The 9586-nt window shown below is 42.2% G+C and overlaps 1 protein-coding gene across 1 annotated transcript in view; it reads left to right on the forward strand.

Annotated features, from left to right (window-relative positions):
- The window catches only part of b3gnt2a (UDP-GlcNAc:betaGal beta-1,3-N-acetylglucosaminyltransferase 2a), a 20267-nt gene that overhangs the window by 6520 nt on the left and 4161 nt on the right, over positions 1 to 9586 (forward strand). The gene's annotated exons all lie outside the window — the stretch shown is intronic.

Raw genomic sequence — 9586 nt, forward strand, 5'->3', positions numbered from 1 at the left:
TTCGGACAAAATTACCAAAAACCCGATTAGTTTAGAAACAAACTTAGTTTTGGGCGGTTTAGACAGTGCGGTTTTGAGGAAGCCCGCAAAATCGGGAAAATACAAAGTCAAAGCAGACAGTCAGGTTAACTCGACGTCGAAGGACTAGCCAACTATCATGCTAGATGACGTAATGGTATGGAGGAGGGATGATGAACGCATACGCAACTCGGTAGCGGGTCAAGTGAGACGGACGTGGACTTTGGCCTCATACTTAAAGAGCTGAGGAAGCTGTATCAGAAAAGACCGTCAGCACGGCTGACTGACGATTCGGGAAGAAATTAAATCCAATACTCGGATTCGCGAAGGGCGGAGCGCGGAAGACGCGACTGAAACGCGGTTTTACGAAGTGGCTTAGGAACGCGTGCAGGACGTTGTACACCACCTTCATACTATTACACCTCTTTAGACGCATCTCAAGCTGACTAGACTTAGGGCAGTCCGCCTTCAGATAATATCAGGACTTCCGGTAGTAAAGAGGCAGTGCGGAGGCCATAATCCACATCGTGGTGATGTATGTGGGAGAGCTTGCTGGGGGGGTTGGAGCTCCAGCATCATTTGACCACGTTCGAGTGGAGAACGTCACCGCGCCTGATGGCCCTCGCCGCCGTAGGACGCCACGCCGAGGTCACTTTGTCCGAGTCACTTCCTGATTGCCAGCAGAGTGTGAGATGCTTGGCCAAAGCGAGGCTTCCCATTTTGAACCATAGTTGTCTCGGCTAGCAATACATCCACTCAGTCGTGCCACACTTTGACACTTATTCTATACTGTCATTCTAAGTCCTCCGTTCGGTCATTATACGTACAGACATGGCTTGAGTGCTGTCTTCTAGTCCCCTCCACTGGCCCGCCCCACAACCGCGACCCGACCCACCTTCTTTTGTGCTGCGCGCTCGTCTTCTATTGCGTTACGAATATTTCACCTAACATGGGGGTCCTCTGTCTATTTAAAGGTGCATGTTGTGTTCATATCGTGCCGTGTGTGTATGCTATGTGCACCACCGCGAACTCAAGGATGCACCGAGACAGCTTGAGTTGTATCTGTTTTCTATCTTGTTGTAGATCCCGTAAAGTCTACTCTGTATGTGCAAGACGATTGGCATATTCTTGTGCGCAGAGAGCGTCTACGCTGAGGGGGTCAGTGGCTTCCATGTGAGATTCTGGGCTCTGCTATCCTCCCCCTCTCAGGCACACACTGCACTCTGTGTGGACGCGGCATCCATTGGTGTAGCTGAGCGAGTTAGCACGTTAAGCCAGGGGCAAGAGACCAGGAGATACGACGCACAGCAGATATGAGCAGTACGTACTTAGCTCTACGGTAATACCGGCGCATACAGAACCGTCCCTATTCGCTTGTAAGAGTCCGAACAGGATGGCAGTGAGTGTAGCCTGTTTCAATTGCTAGTTCCATCCTTCACACTCGCTTGGTGTGTGCCCTACCTTATGATATATGCCTGTGAAGTTAACGCGCGACGACTGGGGCTTCCGACATGTAGAGTCTTGTGTATTTTACTTTTGTCGTGTTAGTACATACACTTCATGCCACCTAATCAGTGTGATATAGCAGAGGACATGATTGGATGTGCAGTTGAGCCGCAGCCTATATTCACCAACGGTAGCATAATACGATTTTAATACGTGTCGTATTAACGAGACATAGCATGTTGCAACTGAGCTGCCTATAGACCAGTGGTGAAATAGTATTAATTTAACCATGAGAAATTCTGCGTGTGTCGGTTGGGTCGAATCTGTTGATGTGAGTTTATCTATGTGAGTTGCCACAGTGGAAGCGTCGCATAAACTCAATGCTAACATGTGAAGTGACCTCTACCCAGCATGTTAAGGGGGAGGGATTACCTGAGATTCCCTTATTTCATCATGCTCAGTCATAGGGTCAAGAGTCGGGTATATAAGGAACCCACACGTTGGACCAGTCTTTAGTTCTTGTCAGTCGTATCTTTGTTCTTTTCGATTATTTGGTTCTGTCTGTGTTTCCGACTCGGTAACTGCATCGGTATGGCCCGTCGTATGTGTGAGCTGTTGAGGCGGACTACGGTGGATATCCTGGGATTCGTTTTGTTATCATGTCAATTAGGGGATGATGATTATTTAATTTTCTCTGTTTCCTTACTGAGATCACGTTTAAAAACTAGCAACTTATCATGTGCATGGCTTGTCAACACCCTCAAAGAGACGTAAGATGATTAACTAAACTAAAGAGAGAGAGAGTTGAGGTTGCGTGTTTACAGGAAACGATTTTCGGATACAGAACATGTTAAAGTATAAACGGATGGGCTTTTTAAGACATCAGTACTCATCATACGTGGAAACGCGAGGCACAGGCATGTGGTGGTAACTGGTGGGCGTACGATTCTAAACTCAGCTGTTGAAGCCCCAGACGTTTTGACCCACAGACCATTTGGAGACAGAGAAATGGGAGATTTCTCATTACTCAGGTGAGGGACAATCGGGCTGTTTTGGGATTCATCTGTTATTTTTAACATCTAGCTCCTCCACCAACTATGACTGGACAGTTTTTTAAACAAGATATTGATTTGGCTAACGCAGAGACCCATGGGTCCTATACTTGGGGGGGATCTCAACATAGACTAAATCCCAACTGAGGACCATCAAATAACACACATACAGGCCGCCCAATTTGATAAGTAAAAAGTTCATTGTCTATGAAAGAAATCGGAGTAATTGATATTCTGGAGAGAATTAAACCCTTCAAGAGAGAGCTACACCTTTTTTTTCAAAATCCACACTTGGCATATCGAGGATGATTATTTTCTTACTTTTGCTAAGACCTAAAAAGGGTAGTAAGCTGCGATGTGGGGAAATGGACCTTTCGGATCATAGCCCACTTATTTAAACTAATCTGGAACAGTACCGGAAAGACACCTTAGGAGGTTAATACATTTGTACTGATTCAGATGAAGGTGAACAAATTAAGAGGACATTGCTGAATACGTAGACCAAGAATGCAATGGTGAAGTCCCCCCCTACAATATATGGGATGCATGTAAATGTGGCTTCGAGGCAAGATAATGGATGACGTGCTCCCTGAGAGAGTAAGACACAAAGAGTAATAAGTTGGAGTTAGAATTAAAACAATTGGAACAAAACACAAAGATACAAATGATAAAAAAGATAGAGAGCTTATTAGGAAGAAAAAGAACGAAATAAATGAGAGTTTATACAAAGGTATCACAAAAAAAGTTAATTTTTACAACACAAAATTTATGAAGGGGGTGGGAAAGCCAGCAAATTGTTAGCTATAGGCTGAACAAAACAACCAAAGCAAAAGAAATCATTCCTAAAATAAAAATCCATCCTATACTATATATCCTTACAAATTAACAACAAAGATTGTTTTGAAACAGTATTATAAAAACTATACTGCAGCCTCAAAATAGATGGAGAGAAAGGAAGATTCTTTCAGAAAATTCATCTGCCTAAATTGAATAGTGAAAAGTAGGATTCGTTGTAGCAGAAAATACCGAGAAAAGGAATTCGACCAGCCATATCGCATCTTAAACCAATAAGGCTCCAGGTCCGGAGGGTTTCCTTCCGAATGGTACAGAGTCATGGAGGGTTCTTTGACCTCTGTGCTGCAGTCCACCTTAACTGGGTTTTATAGAGAACAGTATACCTCCCTCTTGGAGGGAGGCGGTAATTCTTAATTCCGAAGGAGGGGAAGGACAAGTCAGAATGCGGAGTAATATAGACCAGTAAGGTGAACCAGGATTATAAAAATTTACTCATTACTAACCCAAACGATAGAGGGACTGTACCATTAATTATAGTCTTGACCAGACGGGTTTTATTCGCAGGAAGACAAACTCAAGATAGTATTAGAAGGCTTTACATGTATTAACCATATAACAGAAAAATTTGGATGCAGTACTAGTGGGGCTGGACGCAGAAAAAGCGTTTTGACTGGTAAATTGGTCTTTTTGTACAAAATTTGGATATTTTGGATTTCAAAGTACCTTTTTAAAACATTACGACTCTCTACGATAGCCCAGGGCAAGAATAAAATAAATGGGGCTGTTCTCTAGCCCCTTTTCATTAGAGAAAACAAGACAGGGCTGCCCAATTAGCCCCTCCCTGTTTGCAATCTTATTTGAGCCCCTGAGTCAATGGATCATTCAGGACACAATATTAAAGGAATCGTTATGTATGGGGAGAACAAATTTTTCGCGTTTCGCTGTGATGTACGGTGTATTTAACTGACCTCCTGAACGGTCTTTGGCACGGCTATTTAATTATTGGAGCAATACGGATCTTTCTCTGGTACAAGCTGAATGTTCCTAAAACAAACAAATTCTATGTTTAACATACAGCCCTTCGTAATTTGAAAAATAAGTATAATTGAAATGGGACTCGGGTTCAATTAGTATTTGGGGGTGAACATTCCAATAGACTTGACAACTTTGTTCTCACTTACTACTTCCCTTGAACAAAAAGATTAGGGAAGACATAAGGAGATGGGATCTTTTACCTTTTTAATTTCGGATCACGAGTGAATCGGTCAAATGGTTATTTTGCCGAAATTGATGTATCTCTTTCAATCTCTTCAATAGATATACCCGACAACAATTTCAGGAGTGGGACAAGCTTATTTCAAGGTTCATTTGGCAGGGACGAAGGCCAAGAATTAGATACCAGAGATTACAATTGACAAAAATCAAGGGCGGGGTTGCTCTCCCATGCTTAAATGACTACTATACCGCTGCTCAACTGAGGCCATTAATATGCTGGTGCAACCCAGATTATCGTGCTAGATGGAAGGAGATTGAGGGTGCTATGTCAGATAAATTTCCAATTCAGGCTGCAATTGGGGACAAGGATTTGTTATACAATTTAAAGGAATTGGGAAACCCATGGATCTGTTTGTCACTTAAGATATGGAACAAGGTAATAGCTCAAAGTAACCTGAAGGATGGGGTAAAGGTCTTGAGATGGTGTGCGTTTGATACAGATTTTTTGCCTAATAGATGGGACGCAAGATTTAAGAGATGGACTTCGCAAGGCTTAACAGCATACTGTACATTTTTGCATAAGGGGACTATGAATAGCTTTCAAAATCTGAGGAGGCAATTTGGCTTAGATAAGGATGATTTTTACAGATTCCTTCAGGTCCGGCATTATATTGACCAAATGCAGAAGAGGTGTACAATAGTAGGCGGGGATAACATTCTGTTAAAAGTGTTTATAGAGGCTTATCTTGTTGGCTCTAACCGGAAGCTCATCTCAAGAATATACAAGGGGCTACAACAAACAAAAGGTAGTTCAATGTCTGTAAAGCAAAAATGGGAACAGGAAGGAAATTTTGTCTTAAATGAAGAAGATTGGGAGAACTTATGTGAGATACAGTGGAAAACTTCAGTTCTCTTTATGCAAAGTTTTGCTGGAAAACATAAGGTTTTTCATTACTCCCGCTCAAAAAGCACTACACCCATCTTCGGCATGTTGGCGACAAGTGGGTGCCTCGAAGCAATCATTTCACATTTTCTGGTCCTGTACATTATTGATTCCATTTGGAGGGAGGTTTAAAGCTTTGCAAAGCATTTTCAGTGGACATTCAATTTAAATTTGAGTCTTTATATTTAGGTGTGCCTTAACAACAAAAATGTTTCTTCTCATGTCAAATACTTGTTCAGATCTTAAGTGCTGTGCTAGTAGAAAAGCTATTACTGAAGGTGGTTAAAACCAGGAAAACCCACCAGGAGGATGATGACATTATCTACGATATTTTCAAGATGGAAAGGATTACTTTTGCTTTGAGATTGCAACAGGGAACTTTTTTGAAAAGATGGGAAGATGGTAACATACATCACTCCATACGCTCATTTTTGTTAAAGTAGATTTGGGTGTCTTTTTTTTAATTTGTTTTATTATTCCCCCTCGGAAGGGCTTTTGGAGTCATAGGTTTACCCCAACATGTTGTTCAGTTTCATTCAGATTTTACTAGTCTAAAAATGGTTGAGTATGTATGTAGAATGAATGTCTAGGTCCTGGCTACTTTAGTACTGTCTACTGAGCGGTGATGTTTTGTTTGGTGGGTTTATATGTATAATTGCAATGGCTCAATGAGAAGATGTCAGGTAGTGTCATGGACTATATTGTATGGACATGTAAGATCAAATAAAAAAAAGAAATAAAAAAAAAAAAAAAAAAATGACTATAATAATTAAAAACTTGACAACTTAGTATTTATTTGTTTATCTGACAGGGACATTAACAGCGCTCTTATTCACCTGCGTCACGATCGGCTGGTTTCGTTGGTTGTATGCGTTACTGTCGTTTGGGATGTTCCTTCGTTCTTGGTTATGATCATATTATTACTTGTCTGTAGTCTGTGCGTCAACGGCCTCCCTGAAAAAACAAGGTTTTACTGTGATTTAATCTGTTGATTATCTTCTGCGTGAATAGATGAGTTGTTTGGTCTCTAAATGTCAGAAAAATGGCGGAAAATGTGGATCACTGTTCCCCAAAAAAGCCAAGAAGAGCTCTCAAATGTCTCTCGTTTTCATCCAAACTCAAAGATATTCAGCTTCTGTCCCAGAGAGAAGAAACTAGAACTATATTCACATTTAATAAGCTGGAATCAGAGTCTTTACCTTTTTTTTTTAATAAAAAATAACTCAAACGCAGTAAGGATTTCAAAATAGTTTGCGGTACATTTCTATTACACTTTTGTATTCATTTATTATTTATTTGACAAGGACAATGTACAGCTAATTGGCAGACACAGAGTTAGCTATAGCTAACTACTCTCCTTTTTTGGTTTTACATTACGAAAAAAAGTACCCTGGTACTCGCTACGGGTACTTTATTAGTACTACCTCCCTCGAGGTACCAGCGAGCGGAGGCGATACCAAAAGGTGACGTGAAAACTGCAGACTGCTGATTGGTCGGGAGAGAATCGCCACTAATCGTCATCAGAATCAGAAATATCTGAATACTGTGTTGGGGGGCGGCCTCTGGTCACCCAGGGAGCGTGCGCCCCATGCGGGCTGGGTCCCGCAGGGGCCCGGGTTAGAGTCCGGCCCGCGGCCCTTTGCTGCGTCTCATCCCCATCTCTCTCTCTTCCCCCCTCCCCCCCCCCCCCCCCCCCCCATGTTATCCACTGTACTAAAAGAAGAGGAAGGCCGAAAGTATCTAAACAAAAAAAAAAAAACTGTATGATCTCTGAATGGGAAATTCTGTGTTACAGTTGCAAGATTGTATAAAATCAGAGTAGAAATATAAATAAGGGGCTGTTACGGACGGGGGGTGGACGGAGGGTGGACGGGGTGGAAGGGGTGGACAGGAATGACGGGGGTTAGACAGGGCATGCACCATAGAGTATAAAAATGCAACACGCTAACAGTGGAGGACAACACACTGATGGATTCCTCTGTGGATTGTAATTTCCTGTCCCGTTGTCCGTGTGCAGGTGCATGAGGAAGGACAGCATGGCCGTGGCTGCAGGAGGAGGCTGCTCTGGGGGACCACGATGCTCCGGCGTCCGGCGGCGGTGTCTGGAACCTCGGGCGGACGACAGCGACCCCCCGAAGGTTCGAATCCCGTCCAAGAGGGTTTGGACCAACAGGCGCGAGCAAATCCTTTGGAACAGGAGCGCAGCGCCTGGACCTGGTCAACCCATCATCAACTCTCGGCCCAGGGGCTATAGCTTTGGATTACTATCAGTTTAAAAAAAAAAAAAATTTAATTTTTGACTTTTGATTTTGGTTTAGTTTAAATGTGCAGTAGGTAGTAGAGGTGCGGGGGGGGGGGGATATTTACTGTATCGACACCAGACACAAGGATCAATCTTTATTAAATATATAATATTAATAATGTGGGTTGGTCATTTTCTCTGTGGACAATCCCATTTTAAAGCAACACAATAAAAGTGAGATGAAGAAAATGCGAAATCCTTTACACACGAACAGATGTCGACAAAGTTTCCTTTGGGAACATCGTTTTGGAATGGGAATAAATAACAAAAATAAAATTGCACATTTGTTGCATTCAAAATGTGACATCGGGAGGCCTCTGGTGAGATTAAAAAAAAGGTAATAAACTGTTGTGCTCCATCTCTTTTCAGTCCTGGTCTCGGATTGTGAAGATCCAGGTCTCTCGTCCCTCCACCCCCACCCCCCCCCCCCCCCCCCCCCCCCCTTTCTGCTAAAGCCCAAACGGTCTCCTAAGCCCTCCCCACAGAGGGAGAATGAATGTGTGAATGTGTGCATGAGCATTTATTTCCACGCTGTTAGACACCCCCCCCCCCCCCCCCCTGATTAGCCCTGATTGGTGCATTAACAGGAATGGTGGTTTTTTGCCAATTTCACTGCAGGCTGTGGGGGCGCCCGAGGGATGCCAGCTTCGTGTTGTTCTACTCCAACATGGGGTCAGTTTCAGCAAATTGACCAGAAGTTAGTTTTTTATGAGGTTACTACTGCACCTTAATTAGTTTTTCGAATGTGTTTGCGCGTTTTTATTTTTTTTTATTTTTTTTTAACCGGGGCGCTCCTCATAGTTGTTTCTCAAAGGTTTTAGGTTTTATTTATTTTTAAATTATAAAATATTTTTTTTTATAAATATCGTTTAAATTGTTTTTTTATTTTTTATTTATTTATTGTCAGTTTAGTTAAAAAAAAAAAAAAAAAATTGAGCTGCCATGATTAATCGATTAGTTGTCAACTGTTCAATCTTTTAAAAAGATTATCGGTCAAGAGATGTGTTATTCCAGCGTTTTTGATGTAATATTTTCTAGTTTCTTCTCCTCTTTAAATATATTTAGGTTGGACAAAACGAGATTTGGGACGTCATTTGGCTTTTGGAAACCCCGATCCACATTTTTCACCATTTTCTACAATTATAAACAACTAACCAATTCATCCTGAAAATAAGTGTTGCATTTCTTGTTTTAGTTGACTTTAATAACCTGCCCTGTGCTCTCCAGTGACTCTCCGTCGAGCGCCCGATGGACTGAAAGACACCGGGCCGTGCGACCCCTGCGAACCGGACTACAGAGTCCCCCGCAGGTCTCGGACAACAACACCCTGCGCCCGCTTCCGGGATTTCCTCACTGCACATGCGGGCAGGAGTACCCATGCTGATGGACCAGCCGCGCGTTGCGACCAGAAACCCTTCGCTGCTTGGCTGTAAAGTCCCCTGATCCCGCACTTCGATTGTATGGACATGTAAGATCAAAATAAAAAAAAGAATATAAAAAAAAAAAAAAAAAATGACTATAATAATTAAAAACTTGACAACTTTAGTATTTATTTGTTTATCTGACAGGGACATTAACAGCGCTCTTATTCACCTGCGTCACTGATTCTCGGTTGTTTTCGTTGGTTTTATGCGTACTGTCGTTTTGGGATTGTTCCTTCGTTCATTTTTGGTTATGATCATATTATTTACTTGTTCTGTAGTCTGTGCGTCAACGGCCCTCCCTGAAAAAACAAAGGTTTTACTGTTGATTTAATCTGTTGATTATCTTCTGCGTGAATAGATGAGTTGTTTTGGTCTCTAAAATGTCAGAAAA

The sequence above is a fragment of the Etheostoma spectabile genome, chromosome 5 (genome assembly GCF_008692095.1).
Source record: "Etheostoma spectabile isolate EspeVRDwgs_2016 chromosome 5, UIUC_Espe_1.0, whole genome shotgun sequence".
NCBI classification, from domain to species: Eukaryota; Metazoa; Chordata; class Actinopteri; order Perciformes; family Percidae; genus Etheostoma; species Etheostoma spectabile.